Source organism: Miniopterus schreibersii (assembly GCF_964146895.1).
Source record: "Miniopterus schreibersii genome assembly, chromosome: 13".
NCBI lineage: Eukaryota > Metazoa > Chordata > Mammalia > Chiroptera > Miniopteridae > Miniopterus > Miniopterus schreibersii.
The window spans coordinates 59,225,004-59,241,347 of record NC_138113.1 but is presented as its reverse complement, the minus strand read 5'-3'; the positions used below and the strand labels follow the sequence as shown (position 1 = coordinate 59,241,347).

Here is a 16,344-nt window from a genome sequence, read left to right as displayed (position 1 = left end):
AAAAGACATCGCAGCCGATACAGAGCAGTGCACGGGGTTTGCCGGGAGCAGTGTTTCGGGGATTAATGATTTTCTCCGCTGCTCCTGTAACTAAAGCCAACAAAGCAGCCCAGGGAACTGGTCCCTCTGAGGGAGCCTTCAAAGCCCTCACAGGCGCGGCCTAACTTAGCGCAAACGCTTCTTTTCACGGCCTCATTTGAGTGCCCACCGCGGCCACCAGGTGGGTTGGGTTCGGAAACCTGGCGACCAGGGCCCCGCCCTCAGCCTGGAGACGCACCTTCCTGCGCCTGCGCCAGGCGCTGCTCTGGGGAAACACGCCGCAGGCGCATGCGCAGAGCCCGCCCCACCCCTGCAGCTCATTCTTAGGGAACCGAGGGGAGAGCCGCCCCAGTGGCCCCAGGACAGAGGTCGAGGTGGAGGTTGGAAGAGCGAGGGAGGCGGGTCTGGGGCGGAGTCGCGCCTGCGCAGTGGTTCCGCCTGCAGGAACCCCGGGGAGGAGGCGGGGCCTCGCGGACGGCTAGGGGCGGGGCTCTCTCCTGCCGCCGCGGGCGTCGCGCTTTGTGCCGCAGGCGGCGGAGGCGGGGCAGGGCCCTGGGCGCGCGCTGCTGGGGATGGTGAGCAAGGCGCTGCTGCGCCTCGCGTCTGCCATCAACCGCGGGAGGATGAAGCTGCTGCTGGGCATCGCGCTGCTCGCCTAGTCGCCTGTGAGGGAGCCCGGCGGCCAGCGGGGAGCCTCATTCATTCCCGGGCACCTGAGGCGGTGCGGGGCTGGGAGGGCCGTGTGCGCCCCGAGGGCGGCCCTGCTGCCGGGTCGCCCTCCGCGCTGGGATGTGTGCTTCCCGCTCCCACCCTTTTCCGGGGCCTTCCGGTTCTCGCCCTTTCCGCTTTCGGAGCAAAGCCGCCGTCCAACTTGGGCAAAGACCGTCAACCGGTTAGGCCCGGAGCGGACGCCCGGCTGCCCCGCGGCGGGCCCTGCCCGGAGCTCAGTGACCGCGGGCCGGGCGGCTGAGTCGCCGCAGCCCTTAGGCAGCCCAACGCAGGGCTCATTTGCAAGATCGCTAATCAGTTCTCTTACATAACCACTGTCTTTATTTCATGAATGCGTTACCCTGCTGTATACCATTACACTTATCTTGAAAACCTGTTCTTGGGCTTTATTAGGTCTCTTTCCTTGGAAGTAAGTTCTTCCTTTTTGATGATGCTGATTGTCACACTTTCCTGGATTTTGTGCTTCTGACATGGCTGGTAGCTCTCAATGTCTGTACTGTGTTTGTAGCTGAGATTCCCTATTTAATTGTCCTTTGTCTCTTTGCATATCACCTGCTTAGTGAGGGTGGAAGCTAAAATGGAGTCTCACATTCCGCCTTGTTTTCCTTAGGAGTTGGGGCTAGGTAAGAATTTTAGCCAGGATAAGGGATCTCAGCAGCTGGCCTTCTGGGCATGAGTGTCTCCTGTTTTCTCCAGATTTCACTAAATACTCATGATACCATAGACAGATGGAGCTCAGGCAGCCTGCAGCGCAATGGGCGTGAGTGGCTGTCCACTACTGAGGGAAGGCTGGCAGGGACCCAGGGTGCCCTGTAACCTACAGCTGGTTTCCCTCGAGGTGTGGGCACTGTGTCCACTGTGGAGAGGCAACAGGAGGGTTGCGGCATCTCCAGGATTCCTGATGGCAGGCTCTGCAGTACACTCCCCCACATACACAGTGACCCTGGTGCCTAGTCAGGAGCAGTGGGGAGTCTCCCACATGGGGCAGGGGAAGGTTCTGACATTCAGTGTGCCAAAGGCTAAAGGTGAATGGATAGGGACTGAGCGCTCCAAAAGCCAGGAATATAATTGGATATAAACAAACAAACAAAAACACCTTCCCCTCCCTATTCCTGTAAGAACTGTGCTTGAGCATGAAGGGGAGACGCTCTTTGCGATGGGAGTCCTCCCAGGTCCCAGCACCTGAATCAACCTCCTTTTTTCTGCACCACCAGCTGTCTCACCAGTTTGGCTTTGGTCTTGTGGCAGGCAGCCAAACCGAACTTTCAGTTACACTCAGGACACTTGTCTGTCTCCAACCCAACATTCTATACTCCCTCCTACCTGCAGGCAATTAACCCCATCACTCATATTACACCTAAGGGAGTTATATTCTTGCTACTGCGACTGCAGAACTGCAATTAATCACTCAGGAAGTCCTGAGTCTTTTCCTGCTCTCAAGTTTATTAATTTTAGATGCAAAACACATTTCATACTGTACCCAGCAAGTATAGTAAGCAGTAATCTGCAAACACTGGTAGGCGAGAGAGCACAGAGAAGCAAACCAAAGCCAGGGCCAGCTAAAGAAAAGCCAGGAGGTCCACACACCAGCTGCAGCCAAGGGTTTTCCCTAATTCCACAGGTTGCTCACCGTGTTCAGTAGTCCCAAGCATTTATTAGATGCAAAATCCAGCCCTTCTACCCTTCTTAGTGTTCCTCAAGTTCAAAATAAAGGATGACCCTATCTCCCCACCCCACCCACCGAGGAGAAAGCTGGTCTCAGGCCCTCATACTCTTTCTTAAAATTAAGTAATTCTTTCCCACGGCCACCAGGGGCCCTCTCTCAGGGCCCAGGCTCTGTCCTGTGTGACGGCATTTGATACTAGGATCTAAAGGAAATACTTGCAGGCTAAGTCCAGGCTTACATAAACAGAAAAGTGCACAATGAGAATGGTGCATCAGATCCTTAGACAAGCAAAGGCATTTGGAAACATTTAACATCAATTACTGAGTTTAAAAGCAACAATGAATATACAAATATGCATTGTTCATGGACAGAGGCAGTGTTGTTAAGGGGGCTCACTTTAGGCTTAGGGTTTGGGGGGCAGGGGATGGGTGGAGATAGGCAAGAGGGCGATTCGGGGACATCTGTAATAGTGTCAATAATCAAAATCAATCAATCAAAACAAAAATAAAATTCTCAGTAAACTAGGGATATAAAGAATCTTGAACTTAATGAAGACTCAGAAAACCACAAGCTCACACTGTAAGAAATACCAGAAGTCTTCCTATTAAAGCCAAGATGAATCAAATACCCCTGATTTCACGGATTTCATTTGATGTTCTGGAGAATCTGAGCTATAAGAACTTCATGGGGCGGAGCAGTTACAATGAAAAGGAAAAAAAAGTCATTTTCCACAGGAAATGATTTATACTTGAAAACCAAGAAAAATTAACTGAAAACTAGAGAATTCAGTAAGGTATCTGGAAGAAAGACATATTTGAAGAATGTGTTGTGTGTGGTTTTACCCAAAGAGAGAAAGAGAGAAAAGAAAAGAAGACTTCAGCTATCTTCTATGTAAGAATTAAGCGATGTTGTGCAGGAAACGAAGATTTCAGTCCTGGAAGAGGGGCGGTAAAAATGTGCTCTGTGCAGGTAGCTGTCATTGTGCATTTGGAAATACTAATAGTCCATTGAAAGTTATAGGCCAATATCCCCGATGCAGATAGTTTCAAACATGCTCAACCAAATATGAGCAAATCAGATCCAGCAGCACATTATAAAGATCATCCACCATGACCAAGTGGGACTTATTCTGGGGATGATAGGTCGGTATAAGTTTTGCAAATCAATAAACTTGATACATCACACACAGAATGAAGGATAGAGTCACTTGCTCGTGTCTTTGGGTGCGGAAAAGGCCTTTGATAACATCAACAGCCATTTATAATAAAATCTCTCAGCAAAGTGAGAGTAGAGGGATAATGCCTCAATGTAATAAATGCTGTATATGACAAACCTACCATCAGCATCACACTCAGTGGAGAAACACTGAAAGCATCAGGAACAACACAGGGATTTCCACTTTCACCACACTTACTCCACATAATTCTGGAAGTCTGAGCCAAATTCATCAGAACAAAAGAAGATATAAAAGGCATCGTAATAGGAAAGGTGAAAGTAAAACTGTCATTATTTGCAGATGACATGATACTGTATATAGAGAACCCTAAAGAGTCCACCAAAAAACTACTGGAGCTGATAACTGAATTCAGTAAAGTAGCAGAATACAAAAGAAACATCCAGAAATTGGTTGTATTTTTATACACCAATAATGAACTAACAGGAAGGCAAATGAAAAACATTGCTTTCACAATTGCATCAAAAAAAATAATAAAATACCTACAAATAAATTTAACCAGAGAAGTAAATGATCTGTACTCAGAAAATCATAAGACACTGAAGAGAGAAATTGAAGAGACAAAAAATAAATAAAATGGAAGCAGACACCATGTTCTTGGACAAGAAGGATTTACAATGTTAAATGTCCATACTACCCAAAGCAATCTATAGATTAATGCAATTCTCATCACAATACCAAGGGTGTATTTCAGGGAACTAGAACAAATGATACAAAATTTTATATGTATCAACCAAAGACCCCAAATAGTCACAGCAACATGGAAAAAGAACAGCTGGAGGAAACACAGTAGCTGATATGAACAATTACAACAAGGCCATAGCAATCACAACAACAGGGGACTGGCATAAAAATAGAATATAGATCCATGGGACAGAAGAAAGTCCAGAAACAACCCACTTAGATGGTCAATTAATAAGGGATGGAGGAAGCAGGAGCATCCAATGGGGTAAAGACTGTTACATTAGTGATGCTGGGAAATCAGACAGATACCTACAAATGAGTAAAAGCAGACCACCTTCCTACCCCACATAGGAGAACAAACTCGAAATGGACTAAACAATTGAATGTAAGACTTAATACCATAAAAATACCAGGAGAAAACACAGGCAATAAATTCTTGGGCAGTTCTCTTAGTAATTTTTTTTTCTGATATATCTTCCCCAGCAAGGGAAACAGAGGAAAAAAATAAACAAATGGGACTACATCTAACTAAACAGTTTTTGCACAGCAAAGGAAATCACCAACAAAATGAAAGAGAACCCACTGAATGGGAGGACATGTTCCCCAATGATACTCACATCTGATGAGTGGTTAACATCCCAAATAGATAAGAACTCCGGCAACCCAATAGCAAAAAAAAAAAACAACAAAAAACAAACAATCCCATTTAAAAATGGGCAAAGGACCTAAAAGGGCACTTCTCTAAGAGGACATCCCGATGGCCAATAGACCTAGGAAAAGATGCTCAATGTCACTAATTGCAAAGAGACGCAAATTAAATTGCCCCCTATCACTTTTCTGCAGAAAGCATCTCAAGAACTTCCTATTACAATTAGGAAAAAAATGAACACCAGCCTATGAGGCCTACTGTCTCGCTCCTACATAAATGTACAGCTTCAACCAGCATTATTCTGTGTTTTCTGTCCCCAGAACTTCAGCCAGACTGGCTTTCTTTCAGCTTGTTGAAATCACAAGCTCTTTCATCTCAAAGCCTCCCAACCCCAACTCCTAGAACGCCTGTCTCTTTCTCAGCCTTCATGCCTCTCCCTAACTGTAGGAATTGGAACAACTGTTTTGGAGAGACTTTGGCAATATTAGTCATCTTGGCTCAGATTCCCTGGAAGCAGAGTGACTTGTGGGAACTGGAAAAGTGCTTACTGAAGCAATGACCTCAGAAGACGATGGAGATGAGCAGAGATGTGGACTCAGCTCATTAAGTTCAGCCTGGTCTTGAGAGGAGATCTGGAACCCAAATTGTACCCAGCGAATCATTCCCACTTGGAGGTAAGGAGCCAGTCTTGTCCACCCAGTGCCAGTCAGTTATTTCCCGCTGGCTTTGCCCCTACATCCCAGGGAAAGGAGGGGGAGCACCTAAGCCCTCTGGCCAGGGAAAGGGCAGTTATGAGCCCTGAGCATACAACATTCAGAGCAGCTGGGAGGTGGGGATGGCTGAAGCAGCCTCTGAAACAGCACCCACGAGTGAAGTTAGGTGTGCAGGGCCTTCCTTCCAGAAAGTCACTCTTAGCAGTACACTCTAGAGAACCGTCATCCATGTGCCCAAAAGGAAGAGTAAAAGAAAGCCCACTTGAGTATTGCTGATAATGGTGAAAACTAGAACTCTCCTAAATGTTCTTCAACAGCAGAATCAACCAATTATAGGATAGACCTATGAGAGCTGTAGCACTAACAGACTTGAGTATGTATGTGTAGAGACATGGATAAATCTCACAGCATGATGTGAGTGAAAAAGCCAGTTTCAGAATACACCCTGGGTGATGCTATGGAAATAAACATTTAAAATATGCAAGACAATGCTAATTATTTCTGTGTGCACACAAATTTTGTGGAAAATCATAAAAACATATATAGTAGATGATAGTAATTACCTAGGGGAGGGAAAAATGGGATGGAATCAGCAGTTCAAGGGTCTCAAATGTCACTCTAATGTTGTAATTAACACACACCCATGCAATGGCCACACTTTAAGATTGAGTATAAACACAAGTGATTATATTTTATTCTATATACTAGTCTGTGTAGTTGTAACATGCACTTTTTAGAAATGACCAGAAATATTCATGTGGCTATATGTACACCTAGAGTGGTACTTCCATTTTTGTTTTTCTTGTATTACTGTTTTACTGACAAATGACAACAGAAGACAGTAAACACAGAACTATTTTCTTGTTTTAGACTCTACCAAGCACTCTTGCCACATTTCATCTTGTCACATGAATTTACTAGCTATTCTGGTAATATATGATACAACTAACATCACATGGGAATGTTCTTGTCAGTGGAAAAATACTCATAAAAAGGGTAATATCTTTGAGATGGAATTGACATCAAGCCTTGTAACCCACTTTTTCCGGGTTATTTCTTTAGTATCTATTCTAGCAAATATTCCCAGTGGCCCATTTTCATCCAATGATGCTGACCTGAAGAGCTGGGTTCATGCTCTTCAACACTTAGGGTACAAAGTTGACATTCAAGTTTTCTGAAAAAGTGTTCCTTGGTCAGAGCCCTGGGGTTTGTTGAGGCTGCCAGCACTAGAGTGGATGCCTCTGGGCTTGAGATATGATGAAGTGTGGGGGTGAACATTTAGATAAGTCCTTTGTATACCCTTGTGTATACAGAGCTAAGACATGGTTATCACTGTCTGTCACAGCCCCAAACACAAACCTCCGCTGTTGCACCCTGGAGGTGGGCCTCTCAGTGATAACCATGGAGCAGCTTAGCCATGAACTTGAAAAGTCAAAGAGTCTGTGATGGTCACTGAGAATGGATGTGCTATGTCCACCTGTGGGGACACCAAGTCACAGAGGAGCACAGCCCTGATACCATCTCCCCCACACTCACACCCAATATACACTGCAGCCCTGAGACGGAAAGGTGAAAACATGGAAACTGCTTCATTGCAAGTATTTCTTGGTAGAAGGAGTAACCGTGTCTTCTCTTGGTTTATATTTTATACACACACACACACACACACACACACACACACACACACACATATATATGCATATATATATATATATATATAACGTATATATATATATATATTGATTTCAGAGAGAGTAAGGGAGAGACAGAGATAGAAACATCAATGATGAGAGTCATCACTGATTGGCTGTCTCCATGCAGGACTGACTGGGGACAACGCCCTCAACCCAGACTTGTACCACCACCGGGAATCGAACTGCGATCTCCTGGATCCTGTGATGTTCTCAACAGCTGAGCCATGTCCAGCCGGGCTGGCCTATATTTAATTCTTATTTAACTAATAAACAATTTTTCGAAAACCTTAAAAGCTAAATATTGTATTACAAACTTCTGACTTTACAACTTTTATACTGTGTACAGTAGGAGAGTTTCAAGTCTGCCTGTCCAAGAAAAGAAAGATTTTAAAGGTGCCTCAGAGGCCCAGGCATTTCCGTACCATTTCCAACTCTCACGTCATAATTCTCAGAGTGGTCCATCCCCCAAATTAATGCAAATATTTAATATTGGGGTTTCTTTGCCACACATAATATGTGCTTCTTTGGGTTTTCCCTCCTAATGAAAACTTTTTATGGAACCACATCACCACCAGTCTTCTCATCTCATCCATTTCATAGTCAGGCACCAAAGGCCATACATGCTAGGATTCCACTCCCATGAAAATTTGTAATAGGTAAGTCCCTGGCGACACATGAACACCAGGGACTGTCAGGGATTTAGCGGGGAAGGTGGGCAGTGATGGAAGACCAGGCCTGGGGTTCTCTGGATGAAAATGCTCTGGGGCCAAAGAGTGCTTCTGATGGGATGTGACGGCTGGGAAAATTGTGAATGTACTTAATGATGTTGGAATTTAGAGTTTGAAAGATCATGGCATTAAATCTTGTTTGATTTAAATTTATTTCTTATAGTATCTTATTAAATATTACTTAAAAGACGTTTTGTTTTACTCAATATTATAAGAGAAAATACAATAAAATTCTAAGTGTATGTAAGATAAACACAAAAATTTTACAAAGTACAATTAGCGGGGAGGGGAAGCCCTTTCTGCCGTGGCTGCTGACACATGCTCTTGCCCAGGACCAGGGACCACAGGCCTCACACAAGGTGAGGTCAGTGGCTCATATAGTACAGGTGTTTCTACATCTTTTTTTTTCCTTTTTTTTTTTTAAAACAAAGCTGTCTTTATATATATATATATATATATATTTCTTTACTGATTAGAGAGAGAGGAAAGGAGAGGGAGAGACAGAGATAGAAACATCAATGATGAGAGAGTCATTGATTGAGCCCACCACCCGGGCATGTGCCCTGACCGGGAATCGAACCCCGATCGCCTGGATCCTAGGTCGACGCTCAACCGCTGAGCCACTCCCGGCTGGGCTGGTTCTACATCGTGAAGTTCAATGAAAGCTGATCCTGGAGCCTGCTCTGTCTCTGGAGAAGGACCTCAATTTGGCATTTCCTCTTTAGGTGTTCCTTCATCTTGCTCTGGAGCTGGTTCTATAGACCCAAGAAGAGAACAGATTATCACAATGAGTGCCTTTTATGTGCCTTCCACAGGAAGGAGACCTCTCATCTCCATCACTGAAGTCTCAGTTCAAGACCGCATCCCAGGAAGTCCTCCAGACTGCAGGCCATGGGACAGTGATGTGAGTGACTCTTGGATCCTGCCTAACCCCAGTTTCTGGAAGCTCTTCTCTGTGTGATCCAGCCCCATGCACTCCCCACTCACCCACACCACCCACCCCGAGTCCTCCCCATCCCTTGTCTCTGCCTCAGTGGGCTCAAGTTGCTCCAGGTGTGAATGGAGAAGCTGGGCTTGGTTTTCCATGTCTGAGCCTGGAAAGTGCAGCTCTAGGTAAGCCAGGAGCATCATCAGGCAGGGAAATTCTTGGGTCTGATGAAAATCCAGATGCCCAGGATGGAGGAGATGACCCTGGGGAGAGATAGGCAGGCAGCCAAGTCTGAAGACCGGCCTTTCCTTCCATACTTCCCATTCCCCTCACCCCTAAGAGCACCACTCAGAGATCCTGGGGTCCTGTGCCTCCTGCTCCTCCCCATCCAGGAACCAAAACTACTCTTTGTCCATATTCAATCTGGCAAACCTGGCAGAGATCACCTAGTCACCCAGGAGAGGCTGGCAGGAAGCCTTTGTGACTGAGGTCCCTTGACCAATGAGGTGACCACCTGTCCCCTCTTTAGGGGAGCCAGGCATGCTCCCTCAGTGTCCCTGCCCCATCCCACTACCCATTCCACTCAAATGTCAATTCCATGAGAGCAGGGAGAGCTGGCATTGGCTCTGTTCATTGCACTCATTGGCACACAGTAGGTGCTCCAGGAAGATCTGACGAATGAGCAAACAAACTAACTCTGTCGCCAGCCTTGGCTTCCCAGGACCTTCCTAACACCTCAAACATTGGCTACTGCACCTATGATGCTGCTTAATTTACCAGCTTTCCTGTGTGGTTCTTCTCTTCCAACTGACACTCAACACCCACAGGGTGGGTAGCACCAGCCAAGCTGCCACTATGGGGGTTCTACCAGATAAGCAAGCAGGGTGCTCCTCACACCCCCTGTATGGGTCCCTGGATAGGGGTGGAGGCAGGATTGGGATTACGCTGGGATGGGGTGGATTTTCTGAGGGGCTGGCTGTGCCAATTGACCTCTCCCATGCTCTCCCACACCCCAAAATCAACACCCACAGCTCTCTCTGACTCCTTTCCTTTTTTATAGGACAACTCCTCAGACCTCAACCTTCTTGCAGAAACCCCATGATGTGTGGCATCCAGGGTTTTGCTAGCACCTTTAATTCACAGTCCCCATCCTGCCATCACAGCTCTGATTCAAAGCCCACTCACTGTTTCTGCTGGTCCTGAGGTTCACCGTCCTCTTGACAACATGGAAAGATGCAGCCATTGGTAGAGGAGGCCAGAAGGACATCACATGGACGATCCTGTGGACATTACCTGCCTGTGCAGCTAGTGTGACTGAATCACTCCTGGTGAGCAGGAAGCTCTGGGGTGCAGGGTTGGGGTTTGTTCTGTGCACTGGATTATGGTCAGTGCCTAGAGATGTGTTTGTGCTGGTCTGGCTTCTAATATATTTTCTGAATGAAGGAGTTCAAACCAGCCCCATCAGAGACAACTGAGTGAGCCTGCAGCCCCACTGCCCACTCCTGGGGTTTCTGTTCTGGCTTCACCCAGGACAGGGACCCTAATGGAATCCCCAATCTCTTTGTCAAATGAGAAGAGAGATTATGCCAAGGCCCAAGGAGAATCACAAATGAGGCAGAAGCTTTGACATGAGGAAGTGAAAATGAGGAATTAGCACAACCACAGCCCCTCCAGCAGACCTCCCCACTGTCCAGGACCCCAGAGAGCACCTCCAGGGAGAACCACCCAGTGTGTACAATAACCCTGTGAGGTTGGTCCTTGGTTTACTCAGTGTTCAGAGGAACAAACACTCAGAGAGATGCAGTGGCCTGAAGACTCACAGCAAGCAGGTGACCGAATGGCCACTGTGCTGTGGAGGGGCAGGGTGCTCACCTGGTAAATAGTTGGTCCAACACCTGTAGGGTGGTAGCAAACGTTCTGTGATAACACAGAGAGGTGGGGATGAAGGTAGGGTCCCGGGTCAGGAATGTGGGCACCAGGTATTCAACCAGTTTGTCCAGCTCCCGTCCCTGGGTAGGCTGTACCGTACAGATCCTTTCCCTTCTCCAGTGAGGTTGGAGTTTATTGGGAACCATGAGTGGGTGCTGCTGGGGCTACTTGGCTGGTTGGACACTGGGGCCCAGGGCTAGGCTGATCCACCTCTTCGTTCTGCTCAGGATGCCCTCAATGGGAGGCCAGACCTTGGCCTCTGGTCGCTCAGTTCTGAGTCTGGGCACACACCAGAGCTGGCTCCCCCAGGAAGCAGAGCCCTGGCTTCTAGAAGGGGCAGGTCCCAAAGGCAATAACCCTTTTCACTGGGGTGTCAGGGTCCTGAGTCCAAAACACACCTTCCATGATTCCCTAGCTCAACACTGCCTGCTTGATATCCCACCCACCAGAGAGGTCTGGTTAATAAGCAGAGCACTTGGGGGCTCCTAGTGGAGGCCACCCTGTTAATTTCCGGATTATGAGCAGATTCTCACTGAAGACTGTTTCTCTTTGTGCTTCCAGAGTCTGTCTCTGTAGTGAACTGAAATGTTAACAGAAAAGCAGCTGGTCCCTCCAGTGCCCGGCTAGAGCAGGTGGAGGGGCAAGGACAAGGGCAGGGTTAGAAGGTAGACTTGGAGAGTCCAAAGATGCAGATGAGAAAGTTCTTGAGGTGGGAGCACCACTGGGCTGCCAGCCAAAAGGACTTCACACCCTCCCACTCCACACCCTCACTGAGAAGGGACAGAACATTCTGCAGGTGTTTGGCCATGCAGGCCAGGGGGCTGATGCCTTCCATGCTCTGGCTTTTGGACTGCATGGCCTTGTCCTTGGTTTTCTTGGGAAAAAACATCACTTTCTTCTTCCCCTTGGTGACCACTGTCATGGAAATGGTGGGCGTGGCTGTGGCCTTGCTGCTGCTCCGCAGCCTGCTGACCTGCAGAGCCTGGAAGGTGCACTTGAGCATGCTTTTGCTGGTGGGCAGGTCTTACTTATCAGAGTCTCTCTTCATGTCTGTGAGCTGGGCTTCCATCTAGTAATCCACCTGCAACCCCTTCAGCTTGGAGGGAAAGCCCTGCCTGGGGGAGAACAGGCCCTGACTCACTTACCAAGAGGAGGGTATGTGGATGAGGCTCCCTTGGAGGGCTGGGTGGATGAAATCATGCTGGAGCCCGAGGGGCCCCCACCACCTGAGTCATAGCCAAGGATGTTTCCACTCTTCCAACATTTACCACCCCCTCAAAGGGAATGAACTCCTGTGAGGACTCTTTGTTGGGGCTCTTCCCCCTGGAGGTGAGCATGGCCTCCAAAATGGGCAGCTGGAGGGCACAGTTGCCAACCACGAATTACTGTGTGATTCTCGATAGGATGTGCAGCAAGTCCTGCAAGGCGCTCAGGCCCTCCAGCTCATTGAACAGGTGCCCCCAGGCCAGGTCTTGGAAGAAGTTGTTGTAGAGCTAATCCATGGAGCCCAGGTACCTGGCCACGGGGTGGGAATCTAGAGGGATGACCAGGAAACACATGTAGCCCAGCCAGTGGGGTGTCTTGTGGGACAGCTGTTCCCCAAAAAGCCTCAGCACCTAGCTGAAGTAGTGCTTCACCCCCCACACTACGATCTTCAAAGGCATTGGGGGCTGGGAATTGCAGTTGCATCTCTGTATCCAGGAGACGCTGGTGCTGAAGGCCTCCTGGACATGAGCGGCGAGCAGGTGCACACCATGGGCAGGGTGACCTGCTGCAGGATGTCCCACAGGCACTGCCCCTGCTAGTCCGGGGTGTTGACAAGGATGACGCTCTTGGGCAGCTGGTAGTCGGAGATGCAGATGAGGGTTAGGTGGTTGTACACAGTCTTCCTGGGGATCAGCAGCTGGCTCGGTGGAATCAACCAGCACTCCTGGTCCCGGCGGTTGGCCCTCGTGTTCTGTGGCCGCATCATTGGCTGCTCATTCAGGGATGTGCTCAGGTCCTGGCCACCTGCCTGTTTCCCTAGGACCTGGTGGAGGGGAATACAAGAGTGCAGGATGACAGGAGTGACGTGCCCCTCGGTAAGCTGCTTTTTGGTGAACACGTCTCTGGTGGAGGTCCCTGCCTCCGGGCTGTCTTTGGGCTGTGCCTACTAAGCCGCAGGGGTTGGTGTGCTGGGGGCTCTCTTGCTGGGCTTCTTACCACCCAAGGCTCTCATCTTCTGGGGCACATGGGACAGACGCAGAAGCCCCTTTTGCCTCTGGGCACTGGGAATGCTCCCCGTCTCCATCTGGGAGCTGGAATGTGTCAGGCTGTTAAAGGATGGCCTGAGCTTGGGCTTGCGAGTGCTGAGGACACTCTCATGGTCGCTGTCCTCCATGTCTAGGCCACTGTCACTGGGGTTTTCCAGCATGTCATACAGAAGGTCCAGGTCCTCCTCCACCTCAGGGATGTGGTCTGCAGGTTCCTGCTTGAGTCCAGGACCTTCTCCGCTACTTTGACCCTGCCCAACCTGGCCAGGACTTTTTACTTGATATCTTGTTGCCTGGTCATGGCCACCTTTCTTTCTATTGATGACCCCTCATTCTTAGCTTCCTCCAGGTGGAAGTTGTTCTTCTCCAGGTCCTGCCCATGCCCGGCATCATTGTTGGCCTCTTACTCAGAGGACAAGCTCTCAGACTCCCCCTCAGAGTAGTGATCCATGGACTTGTCCTGGGGGCTAGCCTGGATGGTGCTGTCCTCATGTTTGACGTGTTGGCTGAACGGAGAGAAGCTCCAGATCTTGGCCACCTGGGGGGTGGACATGCTGGAGGCCACTGATTCTGAGACTCTGTCACTGGACTGCTTGCCACCTTGGGCCCAGGTCTTCTCTGGCACATCTGCAAGACTCTGAGGCTCCTCCTGGTTCCAGGTACTGTGGATGCGCCCTGTCTTCATCTGCCAGCTGGAATGTGACAGGCCTTTGAAATATGGCTTGCCCTTGGGCTTGCGGATGCTGATGGCACTATCATTATCCTCCATGTCTGAGTCACTGGGGTTCTCCAGAGTGCCATAGAGAAGGTCCAGGTTCTCCTTCACCTCAGAGACACACCCCTCAGGTTCCTGCTTTGACTCCAGGACCTCCTTAGGGGGTCTGACCCTCTGCAGCCATGCCATGACCTTTTGCTTGAAGGTTGGCTCCTTGGTCATGGCCGTTGTTGTCCCTTTCAAACTCTGCTCCTTCTGTGGCTCCCCCCATGGAAGACATCCTTGTCCAGGTCCTGCCACTGCCTGGCATCATTGCTGGCTTCCTGCTCAGAGGAGAAGCTCTCAGACTCCCCCTCAGAGTTGCTATCAGTAGACTTGGCCTGGGGGCCTGCCTGCCTGGAGCCGTCCTCATGGTCGATGGGCTGGCTGGACAGGGAGGAGATCCAAATCTCAGCCACCTTGGGGGAGGCCTCCTTATTGCTGCTGGAGAAGCTCAGCACCTGGCTGCACTGGGGAGGTCACTGCATCACCTGGGCCATGTGGATGGTGCCCTCAGCCAGAGTCTTGTAGCCCAGATACCTGTAGCCCAGGATGGTCCGGCTCCTAAAGCACCTCCCCTCCTGCAACAGGATCTGTAGCTTCTTGCCTTCTCTCTTGAGGAAATGGGGGTATTTCAGAGAGAAGGTCAGCTCCAGGTCGGTCTCCACTTGTCCACTGGGGGGCAGCACAATCTCATGGGACCTCAGGATGCTCTTGGAGCCCTGCATCTTCAAGGCAATCAAGATGGACATAAGCTCTTTCTCCAGCTCCTCGAAAACCACCAGCTTCTTTAAGGTCAGGGTGCACAACCTGGGCACACAGGTGGAGCTGGAGAAGTCCACCTCCCGGGGATCAAACTGGTTCAAGGGCACTGGCTTCTGGAGAGTGGCGGGTGCACTGGGCAGGCCCGTGGGGGGTGATGGAGCTGCAGCTTCTTGTACCTTCAGGGATGATGCTTTCTCCTGTTGTGGGACAGAGGAGGGACATTCCATCAGAGGCAGCTCATGAATTGACAGGAGGGTTGGGGACTGTAGCTCACACCCAAGCCCCAAACACTTAGTGATTGGTGGCAAGATGTGGGAGAGAAGTGATCGAAGGAGTGTGTGAACAAAAGGGGCCACCTGCTAAACGGGCTAGCTCAGGGAAGGACTGCATGGTGGCCTTGCAAACTCAGAGACCTAAAGTAAACACAAAGGATGGTCTGAAATGATAACTTTTTAACTAAAAGTAATTGATGATGAGTAGTCATATCTTATGACAGCACCTTCCCTGACAAAGGACAATCTTTACCTTAACTGAGTCTGTCTATAGTCCTTTTGCATCTATGAGAACCTATATTTGGAATGTCTAAGTAATTTTTCTTTTTCCAGACCTCTCAAAGCACAGGCACTGCTCTACAGAGACTACTAATTTCATTGGTATGGTTTCCCAACTTTGTTTTCTCCCACCTCCCTAATCCATCAGGAGTGAATTTCGTGTAACCCTCATATGTCGCCCCTTTAGATTATAAACTATAAAATAAGGAAGGTGTAAAACTGCCATTTTCCAGAGCATTATCTCAAGGTGTTGATATTTTGCTTCCTGGCAACTGTCGACACTTTGGCTCAAATAAACTCACAAAAATTCTTCACAGGTTTGAATGTTTTTTACATTGACATTTACTTGGTGTAGTTTGGCAGGATTCCACAGAAGTTCACCCAGGACCACCCTGCAGACCCAGACCTGCTGCAAGGATCCAGCAATGGGTCCACTGAGCCCACCAGCTCTTCACCCATTATGTGAACTTGGGTGACTTTTCTCTTGGATCCAGGACCTTCCCTTGCTTGTGGTAGAGGGTCTGACTTTATCTGAGCTGTATTTTAAATCCTCAAAGTGGAACTAAGGTTTATGGTTGACAGAATCTAGTCTAAGGCAAGATAGTCGGAAAAATGGGTGACTGGTTTTTAACTGTGGCTTTTCAATTGGAAATCCTTTCTGAGGATCTGGGCCAAAAACACTTACTCTATAAATGAGAGGTGAACTCCTTTCAGCTCCAAAGATAACGGGGTATATCCTCCTTGCAGCTCAAATATTGGGTGTTCATAGGTGACTAAGAATGTTAGTGGAGGTCTCAGAGGTCATTCCTTATGATGTGCAGGCACCCCTTAGGGAAATTTCAGCTCGACGCTAATTAAACTGACTGGCTTTTCCTGGGGAGTGCACATATGGTTTTGTCAAGGAACAACCCGAGCCCTTCAGGTTGTTTTAGACAGTCTAGAGAGGAACCAAGGCACGTAAGAGGGTTGAATGGAACTCAAGGGGGGGATCTTTGTGGAGCTCCACCCATGAGCAGCCCATTTCCACCG

At 48.8% G+C, this 16,344-nt stretch overlaps 1 pseudogene across 1 annotated transcript; it reads right to left on the bottom strand.

Annotated features, from left to right (window-relative positions):
• Nucleotides 1–11,651: 11,651 nt before the first annotated feature.
• On the bottom strand, nt 11,652–14,991 carry LOC308566294 (phosphofurin acidic cluster sorting protein 2 pseudogene; annotated as a pseudogene). The gene is made up of 2 exons: nt 13,653–14,991; nt 11,652–13,560 (listed from the first exon to the last, which is right to left on the bottom strand). The product of its transcript is annotated as a phosphofurin acidic cluster sorting protein 2 pseudogene (transcript).
• Between the last annotated feature and the right edge of the window lie 1,353 nt (nt 14,992–16,344).